Source organism: Cololabis saira, chromosome 21 (assembly GCF_033807715.1).
Source record: "Cololabis saira isolate AMF1-May2022 chromosome 21, fColSai1.1, whole genome shotgun sequence".
In the NCBI taxonomy this organism is placed as follows: domain Eukaryota; kingdom Metazoa; phylum Chordata; class Actinopteri; order Beloniformes; family Belonidae; genus Cololabis; species Cololabis saira.
In genome coordinates, this window is record NC_084607.1 from 22,810,684 (window position 1) to 22,829,395 (window position 18,712).

The 18,712-nt window shown below is 39.2% G+C and overlaps 1 protein-coding gene across 1 annotated transcript in view; it reads left to right on the forward strand.

The window, feature by feature from the left end:
• The window catches only part of gtf2f1 (general transcription factor IIF, polypeptide 1), a 176,430-nt gene that overhangs the window by 22,811 nt on the left and 134,907 nt on the right, over positions 1-18,712 (forward strand). The gene's annotated exons all lie outside the window — the stretch shown is intronic.

The following is an 18,712-nucleotide window of genomic DNA, read 5'->3' on the forward strand; positions in this document are numbered from 1 at the left end:
TACGTCTACCGGAAGAAAAACAAACTTAGCCGCTTAGCCGCTACAACTTTGAAAAGCTCACAATTTTTATGTTTTCTGCCATGTGTTCTTTTAATTATTTCCAAGTCCTCCAAGCTATTTATTAAATAAATCGTCTCTGCTCTTGACCACCGTTTACTGTGTACTGCCATCTTGAAACTTTGTTTGGAAAACAAGCCCAGCGCGGAATATAAGTGTCATCGCGACAGACGGGCAAGGGAACAAGCATGCGGATTAAATTTTAATTCTGAATTAAAGAGGAATTAAACTTCCCATGTAAACGCACTCATAGTTGGGTTTTTCTTTCCCATTTCTGGACAAGTGAGTGTTTGATTCTGCTTCCCAGCTGGGAGACATAACCTCTCCAGCGTGTCTGGCTCTGCCTTGAGGCCTTCTCCCAGTTGGACATGAAGGAGACATCAAGGGGACATCCTCACCAGATACCTAAACCACCTCAAATAGTTCCTTTCAATGTGAAGGAAACTTCTCGCCCGATTTCTGAGAGAGAGTCTAGGCACTCTGCGGGGGAAACTAATTTCAGCTGCTTGTTTCTGGGATCAAATTCTTTCGGTCATTACCTACATATCATGACCATATGGATGGGGACATGGAGAAACTGGTAAACAGACAGCCGGCTTAGCTCCCTCTTCACCAGGATTCAAAAAATGAGCTGTGACTTGGTGATTTTGTCATTGTCTTTTTCTTTTCATTCTATGATGCACATCTTGTCAAACATGTATGCTCTGTGTTTAGCCAAAGAAACTTGAATTGTCTGCACCGAGCATGTTATTTGTGTTCAGTTTTAAATTGCCACAGCTGCATCTGTGGTCTGCTTTAAGGCTGAATGGGGCTTGCCAGTCTTATCCATGTTGCCAGTCACTTGAAATCTCATTTGTAGATGATTGTACCTAGATAGAAATGATTTAGTTCAAAAAGTCCTGAGATCTTGTGAAATCCCTAGCCAGCCTTAAAGAAATCCTCAACCTTTATTCTGAAGGCCCACGAGAGCTCCTCAGATCTCGTCACCATGACATAACACACTTCAGTAGCAAAGAGAGAAACACATCTCAGTTTCAAAGGTTAATTCAAGTCATGGTTGACATGTCACTGCCTTTTAATCATTGTCATCTGTTTGAAACACAAGTTTTGACTTTAATGGATCAGATTGTGTGGTGTTTATATGATATTTATATTTTATTTGAAGCATCAATGCCTGTAAAATATTTGTCATTCATTTGTGTCAGTTGCTGTAATTGAAAGAAATGTTTCCAAGAAGGTCAGTTATTTGCTTATTGAAAATTAAAATGGGCTTTAGCAGTGGAACCGTCTTAAAATGCTTCATATTTATCCTGCATTTCCTTCAGCTGGGAAGATTCAGAGATACCACCGTTCATGAGGAGTCTCATTGGCATAGCTGCCTTTGTGAAAGACATCTTTGCACACCAAGAAGAACTGCTGCTGGGTAAACAAGCATCAGGCATCAAGAAAGGCACTTGGGTATGTGAATGTCTGTTGGCGATTACTCAGAGCGCCGTGTTCATAAGCCTCAGTTTACATCGACGCTGAGCTGAGGTCTAACATTGATACGCTTCAGTTAACAGCTCTGAGACCCGGACGTGTTTGTGTTTTCTTTATCGGGCTGATATTCCATGACTGGAGTGTCACTGACTGTGCTCATAGTAGTGAATGTAACTGCAGAGGTTTGGCCTCAGCATCTGACGGATGACAGGGAAACGCTGTGTCAATGAGGCTGCGGGAACTGTGCCTTCAATCACACCCGAACACATCTATTACATGATGAATCCCACCATAGCCCTTTTCATCTCTGTTCACCGCTTTTATTATCCTTTTCCTATCTCAGTTACAGTAACACACACATGCACAAACACACACACAATCATATCCACCTGAGACTGTTTCACCAAATGTTGTTTTTATGTGACTAGAACAGCTGCCACTGGATAAACATGCTAAAAGGACCAGAGAGTTCAGAGGGGCAGATGCTTTCACAACTGACTTTTAATTCTTAATAGCACTGGTTGTCATGTTCAAAGTAACTTATTAAATATTTTCTCGTGCCCGCCAGAGCCACCTGTGCAAAATTCAAATGCAGATGCAGGAACAGCTCAGAGTATCTGCCAATGGCAGCAGTGGCACGATTGGGACTTAATCTCTCATGTAGCTGTCCAATACTTCAAGATGTCACAACTCGATGTGAACTTATGAGAGTTTGATGAAATGACCAGGTCTAAGAAGACGAATGAGCACGAGAGGGAAATCAACTCTAATGTAGGAACATGGCCATCTGTTTCGAGAGTCCTGTACATATAACCCATGCCGTATTAACTGGGAATGTTTAATAGGGATCAGTTGCTCCAGGCGAAACATTTTACCTAAAACTGTCATTCTTGCAAACAATTGCAGCATGTTTTAAATTTCATCATACACTTTTCATTAAACAATGTTACGTAACATTCCCTTAGGATATTTTCCAAATTTCACTCTGTGGCGTCATTATGACCCTTTGACTGACTCTGTGGCAGACTCATGATCACTTCATGACGCTGATGAGGAGGAAAGAGCACGGCAGTGAATAAAACTGACTGAAGAGGTATTAGTGGAAGACAGAAGTATAATTTTCGACCTCATTTATGCCAAACTGACGGAGTTGTGCTTTTCAGCTAATTTAGGAGTGATGGAGCTTAAATGCTTCCCAATTTAGTTGGGCAAAAATATTTCATGCTGCACGATTTTGTCAGTGGTTTTCATAGCAATAGATAATTAGTGGCAGTTATCTCAAACATGAGAAGTGAAAATGCAGGATCACTGGAATTTTGGATTATTTTTTTCACCTGAACTTTTGCATTTGTTTTTTGTAAATAAATCCAGCTCTCAATGCAATTTTTTTCCTATTTCTGATGATTTTATCTATAAAACATCCTTTCATTTCATTTCATTTCATTCATTGATTCATTCCAGACATGTCAGAACCATGGTATAGAGCATAAGAACGTTAACACTAGTAGAAATCATATATATATATATATATATATATATATATATATATATATATATATATATATATATATATATATATATATATATATATATGTATGTATATATATATATATATATATATATGTATATATATGTATATATATATGTATATATATATGTATATATATATGTGTATATATTTATATATATATATATATATATATATATATATATATATATATATATATATATATATATATATATATATATATATATATATATATATATATATATATATATATATATATATAATAGATATACATACACATGTACACACATGCATACACACACATTTTGAAAATACAATCCCTTGTAAATAAATTTATTTAAATGAATGAATATATGTAAACAGAATGTACACAAAATAAATACATCTATAAAGTAAATATATACCAAATGTGCACAGGGGTAGGAAGAAGTCAAACTTATTTAATCCTATCCCTTCTCCAATATTCAATATTTACACATGTCAATGTTTTATGAGTCTTGTGAATTTATACAAAAAAACAACAACAAAAAACAAACAAACAAACAAACATATATAGAGTAATGCAGAAAGTAATCTAATATTATTTTAATGCTATATTTTAGTATTGTTAATTGACATTCAGATAAGACTTTCATATCCAACTACACACTGATACTGCTATATACATTCACAACCACATGAATGTGGTGCTGAGAAAGAGTAGTAAAGAGTTTCTGTATGTTATCTGGTAGTTGTTTGTTTCTGGCTCCATACATCAGTTGAGCAGTTTGAAACTTTACCAGATCTGTGAGTTTTAGTTGGCAGGAGTTTCTAAATAACTCATTAGTGTGATCCTGGAAACCTGCCTTATGAACCGTTCTGATGGCTCTTTTCTGGAGTGTGCACAACGGTCGGAGTGAGGATTTGTAGGTGTTGCCCCAAACTTCCACACAATAATTAAAATATGGCAAAATAAGTGAGCAATATACAATATGTAATGGTTTGTTCTTCAATAGATATTTAGCTTCACTGAGGACTTTAGCTTGAACATGTTGAATGTGAGGTTTCCAGCTGATCTTGTGGTCGTTCACCACACCCAGAAACTTCATTTCATTAACTCTATCTACACTTTGTTTGGTCCAAATGTAATGAAAGTTCATTGATATCAAACCTCTGCTAAAACCATTGCCATATAAATGAATACAAAATTCAAATTCAACCACTCACTAATAAAACAATCCAGTGTTAGATAGTACAAAAATGTTCACTTCTTTTCACAAGCTACAACATGGTTTGGTTGAATTAAATAAATTAATGAATAAAAAGAGAGATAACATTCCAAAACGACCTCATTGGTAGTAGGGTGGACACAAAATGTATAAGGGTGTCTTTTGAAACATATTACATACAGAGCCGCCTGGGAGATTTGCTAGGCCCTGTGCGAAATGGCCAGGGGGGGCCCTCGCGCGAAATTTTTGGGGTTTTTTGGGTCGGATCGGGTGTCTATATGCGCAATTTTAACTCTCCAATTAGCAAAATACTGGATACCTTCCCCTGCCTCATCATCATCTGGGCTTTCCTCGACGCGGGGCCCCATGACTGCTTGCATTAAACTTCCATTTTCTTTAGTTTTTTTCGTTTTTCATCCCCTGATGGAAATTTCCTGAATCTGTCTCGTTCTCTCGACATTGTGTGACAGTTTGTTCCAACTCCACCGTCTGGATCAGAGCAGCTTGTGTCTGCTTTTGGTCTGATCAGTTGTATTGAACAACAGACACGCGCATCATTGCACATATATTTATTGATATGCACAGACTAGTACACATTTAGGTCCGTAATGGAACGTGACTGTTGATATTTATAAGGGAAAAAACGAAAAAATAAATAAATAAAAAAATTTGAAAATAAAAAAATTTTGAAAAAAAAAAAAAAAAACGGCCCATATCGCGAGGCCCCTTGGAGCGCGAGGCCCCGTGCGGTCGCACGGTTCGCACACCCCTTGCGGCGGCTCTGATTACATAGTTTGAATGTGATTTTGTGTCCAGTTCGTCCCTCACAACAATGATGGGGCTGTTGTCTTATTTGAAGCTTGTCGCAAGCAATTATTTGTCTAAATAATGTGAATTAGACAATTTTACTGCTCCAAATGAACTCGGCGCCTGCCTGATGAGCCACCTTTACCTCCGACTGAAAACTCAATGACAATGTGTAGACCGGACAGCGTCACCAACCAGATGTTGTGTAGTGTTATAGCTCACAAACATGAAAGTAAAACAAAACACATCCAAAACCAAAATAATGCCAATTTGTAGAATAATGTCAAAAACATGTGTATAATGTGTCATACAAGATATACTTTTTTCCAAAAGTCACTTTTCATTAAAGAAATTTCATGTCTTTAGGAAACACAGCGGTGAAAAAGTTAGTAAAAGCATTTGGTGCACAATTTTGCAGTCTGACTGAATCATCTAGTTTACATGTTTGGAGGTTCATAATATTAGAAATCAGGTGAGACACTCCTTATGTCTGTGCTTTTTTTTTTAAATCTGTTAAGATTTGAAAGTCACCTCATGTATTAACAACTAATAAGTAAATTAACACAGAAATGACAGTCAGTCACTAACACTTGTCCATCCATCTGTTAATTTCTACTTATCTGGCTTCGGCTCACGTGGGAAGCAGCCAAGAGGCCCAGACACTGCTCTCTCTGGCCGACTCCTCCGGTTTCTCTGGGAGAATACTGCAGTGGTTGGGCATGCTCAAAAACTCCTCCACTGGGTGGCATCCAGGAGGCATCCTAAAGACTGTAGATGCACAAAACCAACTCAGTTGGATCCTCTTGATGTGTAGGGGTTAGGACTCTCCTCCATATCCCTCTCAGATGGTAGAACTTCACAACATATCTCTAAGGGAGAGTTAGCACCCTGCAGGGAAATCTTCTGAGACATCTGAGTTGCTTGCATCTATAACCCTACTGTATATGAGGGTAAGAATGTAAATTTTGCCTTTTGAATTTCGCCACCACTGTAAAAGCGATACAAATCCATTTCATTATGCCCATGTTGTACCATATGAGAAAACACATAGTGCATACTGCTGGAAAAATCACAAGTACTGTTGGAACTATATTTCTATAATACTGAAACAGTTTCCCTGACAATGACCAAGTTAGAGCAACATTTTGCAGGTTTTTGCTCAGCACTGCAAGAACATTTCTCTCAAATATATAAAAAGCTGTGGGTGGATGTAACATTGGAATGATGGATGCCACTCTGTGCAGTTGACAGCAGAGCAGTCTGTTGCTCCATTGTGACGCCTGAGAAAGGTGCAAATCTTAATGGATGTGTTATGTGTGAGTACAGTAGGTGCTCATTCAGGTACACAAATATGTGCACTTAAGTACAGAAAAGAAAAATTATATAATAAGCCTGGGAGGGTCAGGCAAAATGTCCTTGATAGATAAGAGAGATCTACAGTTAATGTTGATGAAATGAAAGAAAAAATAAAGATCTGATGAAATTGTAGGGTGCAGTGACTGCGATGATAACGGCAGCAGTGTGTGAAGTGCATCCAATATAATTATCAGAATAACTATCCGGGTAACACCCCCCACCCCCTCCCAACTGGCCTTTAGCTGATTTGCCCGGCTGGGGAATTCAGCTGCTTTGAAAATCAGGCTGCCCTGATTCCAGCTGTAAATACAAATATTAGACATTATCGTCATTAAGGCTCTGATGCTGATAAGCATTTTGCTGACTGATGATAAAAGCAAAAGGGTAATGTCAAAAGAAAGTCTAAGCCAGTCTTACTTCCAAATGAATCATGGCGCTTGTAGTGCTGAGATAAGTTGAGTTGTTCACATTTTGAAATGCAGCCAAATTTGGTGGAAATCTGGTACAGAAACATGAACTCACACGCTTGCATAGAAGAATACATGAATTCCTCCCTGTGTTGTAACATCCGATTGATTTGATATCTTTAATCTTCTATCACGCTCAGTATTTATCACTCATACACAATCAATGGAGCTAAATCCTGCAGAGAGAACACACACTCGAATGATCAAGTTGAGTATAAACAAGTATGTTCAAAACACATTCAGAATTCACCACATGCCATTTATATTTAAGCACAATGAATAAAACATCTGGCAGAATCTTGAATGCATCATTCTACATTAAAAATGCAGAGGATCCTTCCAACAGGGTTTTAATGAGCCTGATTGGCTGGAGGAGCCATGTGAATGAGTACTCATTACAGTCATCTTATTAGGACACTATTCACTATTTCATAATACAGTTGTTTTCAAGCTCTCCCTTCACTGATAAATTAACATCTCTGTTGGTCTGCTGTTGGCTACAGCAGGACCCCACTGTGAACATCAGTGCCATCCATCCATTATCCATACCCACTAATTCCTATTCAGGGTCACAGAGGTGCACCCTGGACTGTTCTGTCTATCAGGGCCACATTTAGACAAACTACCATTTGCACTCTTATAGGGAATTTCAAATGACCAGTTAACCTGACATAGATGTTTTTTAACTATGGGAATAAGCTGGAGTAAACTATTATAAGCTAGAAAACCCACGTAAACATAGGAAGAACATACATCCTCCACACAGAAAATACAACCAAATACAAAATACAAACCTTCTTGCTGTGACAAAATATTATAAGGAGAACATGAAAACATCATGGTACAGAAAGTATTTGGGGAATAAACAAATCTACTCAGCAGACTCAGTGTCCTGGTAATTTCCAGCAAAGCTGGATGTAAGCTTTGTCATTTGTTATTAGCTCAAGGCTATCTCATCAGTACTGGTCTGTATGACTGAGCTAGCTACACAAAATCAAATGTGAAATTTCCGCCATGTCAACAGAGGATTTCTTGACATGGGAGTGGGTTTGACTCATGCTAAGATGACCCAGCAAGTTTTCCCCGTGGACTGTGTAAAACAACGGAGAAAGCATTAGGCAATGTGACCCACTGTTTTGTTTTTTTAAAGGAGCTTGAGGCAGGATGGAGGCAGGATTTATGAAAAAAATTCGTAAACGTTTTAAGTTTTCTAGTAATAAGGTCAGAGGAAGCGTTCCAAACCAAAACGAATGAGCCCTCTACCGTATCTCTCCGTTGCCTTGAACAGGCTGTGTGCTGCAAAATGTGCTGCAGTGCTGGGGCCGAGTTTCCCGCGCTGGGCTGCAGATGTGACGTCAAATGACGCTGCATGCACGTTCTCCCCGTTCTCCCCGTTCTCCCCGTTCTCCCTGTTCTCCCGTGCCGGCTTCGCTGTTGGCTGCAGTACCTCCGACGGCCGTCGTGGCGAAGGGTGGCGCTAGAGAGTCTCATTTCTTAAAAGGAGCCTCATGCTTCTTTAAAGATTTTTTGGCATTAGTGGTATTTATTTGAAGTAGGTAGACAGGAAAAGGGTATAGAGAGAGGGTGGAAGACATGCAGGAAAGAGCGTCAGGCCGGGATTTTAACCTGCGCTGCCTGCACGAGGGCCTGTAAATGGTGCCTGCTCAACCCTGAGCTAGCCACTGATTTCTGAAGAACGGTTTTCAAGCCTCTTTTTCTTCATAAAGGGCACAGACAGGTTGCTCGGCAAGCCAACAGTCGTTCCTTGCCTATTTCAGCGGATCTCCTCAGAAATATCTCCAGCGCTGTCAACAGACATTTACAGCAGAATATACTGTTTGACATGTTGACTTGATGACAAAATAAAAAAGATTACTGTTGCGTTTAGCCAATGGTGGGTTCATACAAACGGGTGGTTGTTTTGCTAAGCGTGGGAGCATGACAATTACAGATACGGAAGTGTTAACGGTTAGCCATTGGCTCACCCAACTGTCAATCAGTCACATTAGAAATCAATCCAATGCTTTATATGAATTCTGCTGGAGAGTTTGACAGTTTTCATTTATTGTTAATATTTGGCACCAGACAAGTAACAGGGGACACAATTCAGAACTAGGAAAAGTATTAAAAATGTGCATTTAAGGTCTTTTTGGGTGTTGTTGAGATGTTCGGGTAATAATGACCAGAACGGTGGACAACCAGCCAGAAGAGGACGGAAACAGACTGAGTAATGGCAGTGCTCCAACATCAGTAGCCAAGCATGTAAAGAGAGGATACAAGGAGTGATGAACATAAGAGAAATATGACAGGATTAAGAGATGGGGAGGTTTAAAAATGTAAAAAGGAGGAATGAAGAGATTCAAATGAACGTTAATAGTTTTATAATCACTGAGTAATTCCTGACATGCTTTTCATGTGGAGGCTTTTGAGTAATTACATGGGTGCCATGGAAGGTTTTTAAATCCTTACCACCACAGCTGACACAGATGTAATTTTGTTAGAAAAAAACATTGTGGACAGTTACTCTTCATCAATGCACACTAATATTTTCATTATATGTGCGCCTGCACATTTTTTTTTTTGAAATGTCAGGAATTATTAAAGATATTTTATGTACTGCACCATGACGTTCAAATAGCCAACAAAGTACTAAGTGTAAAAATGCATATGTAGTTTTGAATGGACTAATCAGTTATGCGTTTTTATAAATGCTTTCATGAACCATCTTTAACTGCATTTCATCTCTTTTTTTTCAAAACTCCATGAAACGTATACAGTAAGATGGAAGTCCTGCAAATTGGATTCATGCTGCAGACTACATGTCAGATGGTCAGATGGTGTCAATTCCCCATCTTCCTGCACCCTTCCTAAGCTGGACAAGCAGTGTCTCTTTCACTCAATATCTGTGACTCTATGAAACTGACAATCTGACATTCTCAGCAGCCTCACACCATTAAGCAAGAGGGGGGCTGTGTACTACACTAAATTCCTATTTGTGGCATTTGTCTGGTGTGAAATCCGTCACTGTGAATATCTCCCTAAAGATGTTTTTTTGGAAATCTCTCCTATTATATACAGCATTTACATGATTTTTGCATCAAACTCTGCTGCTTTATTGTTACCAGACATAATTAGACAACATGTCATCAAAAAACAGTGATGTTGATATTGAGTTTTGGTCTTTTCATGCAGATGTCCTCAAGCCAGTGCAGAAGAAGGTTTGCAGTAACATCATTCTTCTGCACTATAGCAGCAGATAGACCTAGAGATACTATGTATGGGAGTAGGAATTCTATTCTGTGTTTGAAACAGAATACTATGCTGCTAGCATGCACTGATTTTGTCACAATGCTTTGTGCATTATGAGGCATGCAAACAATTGCAAAACAAGTGAACATTTTACAGCTGATGAGTTTAGCTCACGTACTGTATTCCATCATGCAAATGGGAAACCGGATGGACACAACAGGATGGAAGAATAGTAAGTAGTCAGAGCTATTGTCTACACTTGCTTCCCTAAATGAGATAGGCCTACTAGCCATGAATGCTGCAGCTGAGACAAAATTAAGTGCCTTTATGTTGGTATACTCTATACAAACTACAAACAAAGTACGTACTGCATGCTGTAAAACGTGCTACGACTGCAGCCTAAGGAATCTTTAAATCAGCCTTAATATTACTGTATGTGTAGTTTCACTGAATGGACATAATTTTGTACCAACCAACCTCTTAACTTTAAAACATAGACTAATAGCAAAAGACACAAGTTAATGTAAGAAAAATATAATTCAAACCTGCCTGTTCATCACAGCCTGCCAATAGTTTGCCAATTGAAATAGACAGGTTTTGTCATAGTAGCAGCAGTGTTGTCGTTTTAGAGCAAAACTGATCTGTTCAAATAGGCTGAGCTGGACTTTGATCAAAAACTAGCCTGTGATGACTTTGCTAAAACAGTCGAACACATCAGTGCAAAAACAGAAGACAGTGGTTAGGATTTGATGGAAAGCAAAAGCATGCCCTGCCCCCACTTATTAATCAGAGAGCAGTACTTACAGCAACCTCTAGTTATATAGTCAACATCCTTTGTTTTTCCCAGAATTAAGAGCCCCGTCTACTAGGAAAAGGATTTGGTAAAAATGTACAACTGCAAAGTGCTAACCGGTGGGGTTTTGGTCAGAAAAAGGCTTTGAACTCTTCAGTTATTTATGCATGCTTAGTCTTAAAGTCCCAACATGATGTTACATTTGTTCTGCACTGGTTCCGTGAGGAGCTGTGCACTTTACACACTTACAGTTTTGTACTAGTTGTCAATTGATTACATTATCAAAAATATGTGAAAGGACCCTTACATAGATTCTTCCCTTTTTTGTGCTGTTGTCAACCCTTTAACTAATTGTTGTAAATGAAGAATAGAATTAGAATGGCCCAGTAGGGACTTAATCCGTGTTTGTTGTCTAATCAGATTTGTTCTTTCTAGTTTTTCCTGCTACTTTCTCCTTTTCATTAAATCAACTATGGTCATCACCTTTCCATTTAAAGCCAAAGGTTTCATGTGAGCCTTTTCATAAATCCTTTACTTATTACATAAAGGGCACACAATGTACTCAGTAATTAGTCACTTCAGCATACAATTAACTTTGTCAGCCAAAAGAAAGACTGTTGAAGACAAGTTTTCAGATTGATATGGCTTTTAGCTGCAGAGCAGAGGAATGAAGACCTGGAAAACTACAATCAAGCCACGTACATACAGTAACCATCTTGCTCCCTGATTTTTTTTTGCTTGTCAGCTGACCTTTGACAAACAGTCACCAAAATATGTGGGGAATGTCAATGTATTTCAATGGAGATTTTTTGTGATACACACCCATTCCATTGCGATCTATTGTCTTCCTGCTTACTTTGCCTCTTGTGGTCAGATTCGGCCTCATGGAATCTTCCAGGTCTTCATAACTCCGCTCTGCAGCCGCAACAAAATCCTCCAACTCTTTATTTTTCTTAAAACAAGTAATCCCTTGCACTTGCTTTGTGGTCTTGGGGTTAATTGTATTTTGTTTATTTCTTTAAATTTTACATTAAAATTGGAACCCAATTTTTGGCAATTCAATTTAACCATTTTATCAACATAGACAGTAAAGAATAGCCAACTTACACTTTATCCATAGTTTCACAAGTGTAGAGCTGCAGGGCTTTGACATGCTTCACACTCAAAGTCCTTCAGAACAGAGAAAGTGTAACTCTGAATTATCAGTGAAAGTTCAGATAGTTCTTCTGGAGAACTTCTGTTCTGCCCAGGGTTGCTGACAGTAGCCTTGTTAGCAAGGACTCTGCACATTCTTCTTCCCTCAGCTGTCACATACAACAACCGGAGGATCTGTCAGCCATCTCAGTCCCATTAAATGCTCTGTTCCAAATATCTTGAACTGTATGCACTGTTTTTATACTAAAAGTACTTTCAGTTTGTTTTTTTATTGCAATTTTTTAGTAATCTTTAAATGTATTAGTTTCATGTAAACAATTTTAGAAGTTTCAACCTATTCCACACAAAAACATTGAAAGGAAATAGTAATAAACTCTGATCTTCTCATTTCCATCTCATATGTATCGCCCAGTTTTGAAAGGAGGAAACTGAGCACGAAAAAACCCAGGAGGGTTCCCAGGATAAACAGTGTTGTGTAATTATTCAATGTTATTCAGAAATGACAACATGTAATCGTCAGATATTAATATGACATTTTTCTCTATGCACATATGGTACATGACATATTTAGTGTATAAAACTTTAAAAGATAGTTGCTCAGTTTCAGTAAAGGAGCTTTAGTATTGGAGAGTTAGTTTTAGCTCTTTCAGTGGTGCGTCTGCTTGTAGAAATATGAAACCTGGCTTTAACCTGGCTTGCCTAATTATAGAGCAATGAACAGTTGTCAACAATCAAGCAAGCTGTACTTTGTTTCAGAAGGACTGGGAATAATAGTAATGTTGTACAGGTATGTTGCAGTCATTAAGAACAAAATCAAGTCTTTTAGCAGATTTAAAAAGTTTAAAGCTTAGTGATAACTCTTGCTGAACACAAATGTGTAATCTTTTCATTGATTTCGGCTTTTAAACCTTAAAAGTTCATCAAGCTTTCAGCTTCATCTGTAGTTTGGTGAAGTATGACAGAAGGAGACTTTAGTCACCCTGAGTCTTTGGGCTGTCAATTAAATTTAACCATAAAGAGCTTTACATTTCTTTGAATTTAGGTAATTTAGCCATTTTCAGCCTGTTTCAGGCAAAATGTGCTCATGCAGCAACAATATATTATTTATTTAATTTTATTAAGGTAGTTTTGATAAAGTTTTGATACCTTTTGATGAAAGATAAATTCAAATACATTTGGCCCGGCTGATATCAACAGCTGCACAAACCTTAACAATTACAAACATTTGCTAAAAACAAAGAAGGTCAAACTGAGATTAGTCTCACAGTCACTTCTTCAATAAAGATGTTAAGCCCTTAAAAATGTAGAGCTCCTCCGTGTTTTCCATTTTCTTCTGGCACAATGTATATGCAACAAAAATACTCTAACACAATGAAGTACAATGACGGCTTTGACAGGACAGGATTAAATGTTAGTAATAAAAATGGGGAACGTGGGGTTAAGCCAGCCCCCTAATCCTGAGGCAATAAAGGGCTCTGTGTGTATGGTTTAGAGTTATGATTATTTAGAAATATGTGATATTATTGTAGCTGCCAAGTTTGGCTTAAACAATTCTCAGTAGGAAGGTTAAAGCAACAATGAAAAGAGGATAAAGCAAGGGGAGAATATTGTTAGAGAGAAAGGGGGAAAGAGGGTGAGTGATGAAAAATAGGAGGAAAGAGACAATTTGAAAGAGCAGTGTTGGCAGACACTGAAAGGGAAATTATTTTTATTTTTTAATGATACATGGATGGGAAAAAATGCAAGAAGGGGATAGAAAAGGAGCAAAAAAAAGGAGGAATAGGTTACAGAAGCAAAGCATGATAAATGATGTCATGCAGTCAAAAATAGACAGAGACAGATAACCAGTCTGGCAAATCAGATTTTTCAGCCTTCAGCTACAACAGTTGAGATTATGTAAAGACTGTTTTACACCTTTAATTGGGCTAATTAGACCTGAAACAGTTGATGTATGTATTATGACATACATTATGATCTATGCTGCTGGTACCACGGGAAAAAAAGAAAAGATGCTGGTATGATGTTGATCTTTAGTATTCTCTTTTGAATCCTCACCTGGCTTCATGAGATACATCTCTAAAATCATCACACCACCGTAGGCTTTATAGAGCTGAAAAGCCCTCCTTCAATATTTTACTGTTTGTATATGTAGAAAGAGAGTTTGCATTTTCTCCCCGTGCTTGCGTGGGTTTCCTCCGGGTGCTTCGGCTTCCTCCCACAGTCCAAAAACATGCATAGTAGGTTCATTGATGATTCTTAATTGCCCGTAGGTGTGAGTGTGAGTGTGCATGGTCTCTTGTCTGTATATGTGGCCCTGCTATAGACTGGCGACCTGTCCAGTGTGTACCCCTGCCTCTCGCCTGTAATAAGCTAGGAAAGGCTCAAGAGACCGCCGTGACCCTGCAAAGGATAAAACGGGTATAAAAAATGGATGGATGGGTATGTTGAATGAGATAGACTAAGATAGACAGGACACCAGTCCTTGAGGACCAGGATTGCTCACCCCTGACATATACAAACCTGTAGTGGCAATATTATGATGCTTACTTCAGCTGGTCTGATTTTAGTTCAGCAACATCATCCGTCCAGGAAATTGGTAGCAAATGTTCCTGGTAGTTTCTCCCACTGCACATTGGTCCTTAGGGACAAAAAATTAGTCTAAACCAACATGGTAAAGAAAAAGCAGGGTGCCACATATCCCTCGTCCTGAAGTTGGTTACTAGGACCCCACCTTGGAGCCAGACCTGGGGGAAGGGCAAGTGCCTGATTTTTGGCCCTTACTCATTGGGCCTGGCCGCGCTCAGCCCGAATGAACAACATGGGTTTGCTCTCCTGTGAGCTCATCACTTGCAGGAGGAGCTTTGCCGGTCAAGTTCGTCGTGTCATGGGAAAAAGTCAGAGGTTTGGGCATGGCATGCTGATCCTTGCCTTCATAAACTGGCTCTTGGGACATAGAATGTCGCTTCTGTGGAAGCCTCCTCAAATTTAGGTTGAGAGGTTCTGGCTAAATACAGTCGGGCTCACTTTAACACAAAGTACAGGTTTCAGAACCAATCACTTTGGTGGCTGGGCATTGCTCTACTCTGAAGTTACCCATGGTGAGAGGTATTGGGTTTTTAGTAAGCTGTAGTTGCTTACAACCTCCTGGCTTGGAGCCGGTACTTTGGGGTTTTCTCTTGAGGACAAAAGGGTAGCTTGCCTTTGCTCTGGGGAACAGATTCCAACTGGTTCCAACTAGAGCTGGGTATCATCACTGACCTACCGATACGATACCATTCCGATACACTAGGTCCCAAGTCGATACGATTTCCGATACGATTTCCGATACGATTTCCGATGCGATTCAATATAGATATTCTAATTACAATACCAATTTTGCTTTGGTAATGGAAGGGATTCTCAAAAAAATAATAAAAAAAAAAATAATAAAAATCGAGGGGCACGGTGCCGCAGCTGGTAGTGCAGCCCTCTCACAGCAAGAAGGTCCTAGGTTCAATTCCTGCCTGGGACGCTGTGGGTACTGAATGCGTGTTAAAGTTCCCCCATGACTTCAGTGCCCACACCCTGGGTGGGGTTGGCGAAAGGGCCTTTCTGTGTGGAGTTTGCATGTTCTCCCCGTGTTCCCTTGGGTAGCTAATGTGAGCTACCCTCACAAAAACATGCAGCAGGCCTTGGCTGTACATGCCCCCTCTGGCCATCCGGGGCGCCAGATGGGGTGGGGAGGATCTGGCCGTAATAACGTGATCCTTCCACGCGCTACGTCCGGCCAGAGAAGCCCCACCCTGTCTGGTGAAAAGAAGCAGCCTGCTCACTCCTCAGGTTAAGGAGGAGACCTGAGCTCAGTGCAGGGCCCTCCCGGGGTTGGTAGAGGGAGCAATGCCCAGGACCGACTTAGGTAGGAGCACTGGGTGGTAAAATTGGGATAACATTTTTTTTTAAATCGATACTTGGATTTATGTATCGATAATCGTTCCTACACATGTATATCGATAAAATACCGATATATCCATATTTTTAACCAAGCCCTAGTTCCAACTGCTTCTCCTAAAGAGCAGTTCTTGGAGTACCTGGTAGGTGTGCTCCTTTAGGGGACAGCATTTCCTACTGGGGGACTTCAATAATAATAGTTCTATCTGGAAGAATATGAGAGCGAGGAGCAGCCTCTCCAACCTGAACCTGAGATATGTTGTTTTGTTGGACTTCTGTCCTGATCACAGTTTGTCCATGCTGAACACTATGTTTGAATATAAAGGTGTCCAGAAGTTCAAATGAGTTTTATTTTGATGATAATTGTATAATTGCATTTGTGGCATGTATGTTTTGATGTTTTGGTGAAGAGCAGAGGTGATCTGTCAACTCATCACCTCCTGGTGGTGAGAAGATTTAGATGGTGAATGAAGATGCCAAACAGACCCAGCAGGCCCAAATATCTAGCAAAGGTTTGCTGTGGACGTCTGGAAGAAGAGTGTATCAGAAAGATTTTTAATTGTCACCTCCGGCAGAGCTTCAACCACAACTTGAGGAAGGTGGGGGGACATCGAGTCAGACTTGACCTTGCACCATGCCTCCATTGCTGAGACAGTTGACTGGAGCTGTGGCTGCAAGGTACTGGTGGCTGCTGTGGCACTGATTACCAAACTCAGTTGTGAGCACCCCAGGTGAATACCACACAGATTAGCCATTACAGAGTCCACAACTTATTTTTATGATCAATTTTGAGAAGACTTTGAACACTGATCCAGCCCTCCTATCATCAGTACAAGAACTTGGTGATAAACGGATGCAACTCTGATTGGGAATAAACATAGTGACTAGGTTAATTTAAATTGTTCAACTTTAAATTAATAGATAATGAAAGCTAAAAGTGATCCAATAAAATACGACTGACTTTCTATCATATACAGTAGTCTACTAAAGCCTTTTGATGACTCATTATTTCTCTATAGCAACTATATTTAAGATCAGAGAATATAGGGAAAAAGCAAGATAATTAGAAGGCCTTTCTAACTTTACACATCCCCTTAATCAGAGATTTGCTGTTTGAATTCATCTCTCATTAACTTCATTGGGGTCGCAATGGAATAAAGGAGCTCTGCCTCTAATCATACTGAGTTGAATAACTTTGCACATTTCAAGTTAGTTCTTATGAAAAGCCTGAGAAGACTAAATCTCCATATCTGACCTTTTCATCTTTTTTTCATTTTGTATTGTGGGAAAAAAAAAGGTTTTGTTGAGCAGAAGTTGGGGCTGGATCAGGTCCTGAGTGGTAATTAAAGAAACCTATCTGGTGAGACTCACTTCTTGTAATTGATTTTAATTTATGTTTGTACCACCACTACTACTACTTGTTACCCTCATTGGAGTGCGTCTCTTATAAGAGCCTGAAACGGTTTGGCATAATTTCTGTTGGATTTACACTTCCACATGTTTGCAGCCCAGCATTCAGTGGACTGCAGTCATGTTTCCAAAGTGGATGGGCTAGATCAGGGATCGGCAACCCGCGGCTCTAGAGCCGCATGCGGCTCTTTAGCGCTGCCCTAGTGGCTCCTGGAGCTTTTTCAAAAATGTTTGACCTTTTTTTTTCCTTTTTTTCTTCTTCTTTTTCTTTTATTTTCTTCCTGTTTCCTTTCCTTTGTAATCTCAACATTTCAGCTTTTTTCTCGAAATTTTGACTAGTTCCTCGACATTTCAACTTTTTTCTCAACATTTTGACTTTTCCTCTAAATTTCCAGCGAAATTTAGACTTTTTTCTCGAAATTTTGACTTTTTCCTCAACATTTCAACTTTTTTCTCGAGATTGTACTTCAACATTAATCTCGACATTTCAACTTTTTTCTCGACATTTCAACTTTTTTCTCAACATTTCAACTTTTTTCTCGAAGTGAATAATGAAAAAAAAAAATCTTCCCCTAGTTATAACTAATATAGCTACATGCAGCATGTGTTGCCTTCATTCTAAGGCTTATAAAAGACTTTTCATTTTTTGCGGCTCCAGACATATTTGTTTTTTTTTGCATTTTTGGTCCAATATGGCTCTTTCAACATTTTGGGTTGCCGACCCCTGGGCTAGATTAACGAGAATGTGAGAATTGCTGTTTCTAAAGGTACTGTATCTCTGCAACTCATCAATGCAGAGGATATGGATTCCCAGACGCCACATAATATGCAGACGGAGAATGCTGCAATAGTTGGGAAAGACAAAACATTTTACAGCTAAAATGTTGGAACTTCCTCGACCTTTTCAGGTGCGGTTGCAACAGAATCCTTGTGTATGTTGGTGACATCTATAACTTCTCAGATCACTGCAAAGAACCAAGTAGGCTGCAAGCCGAAGAACAAGTGATTATACTGTAGCACTGTGTTGCTGTCACAGTCTGCATGTGCAATGAGGCATCTCAAGCATGCCTTTGACTGAAGACCCTCCTTAATCATCATGTCTCACTTGGATTGAATTGGTTTATAAAAGAATTTGAAATTGAATAAATAGAACTGGAACATAATTTGACTGAAATGAACTGCGCTGAATTTGTTTACTTTTTTGGGAGGGTAATGTGCCCTGAGGTGACTATTTAATTACACTGAATTGTATTGAATAATCTCTGTTTTTGATCAG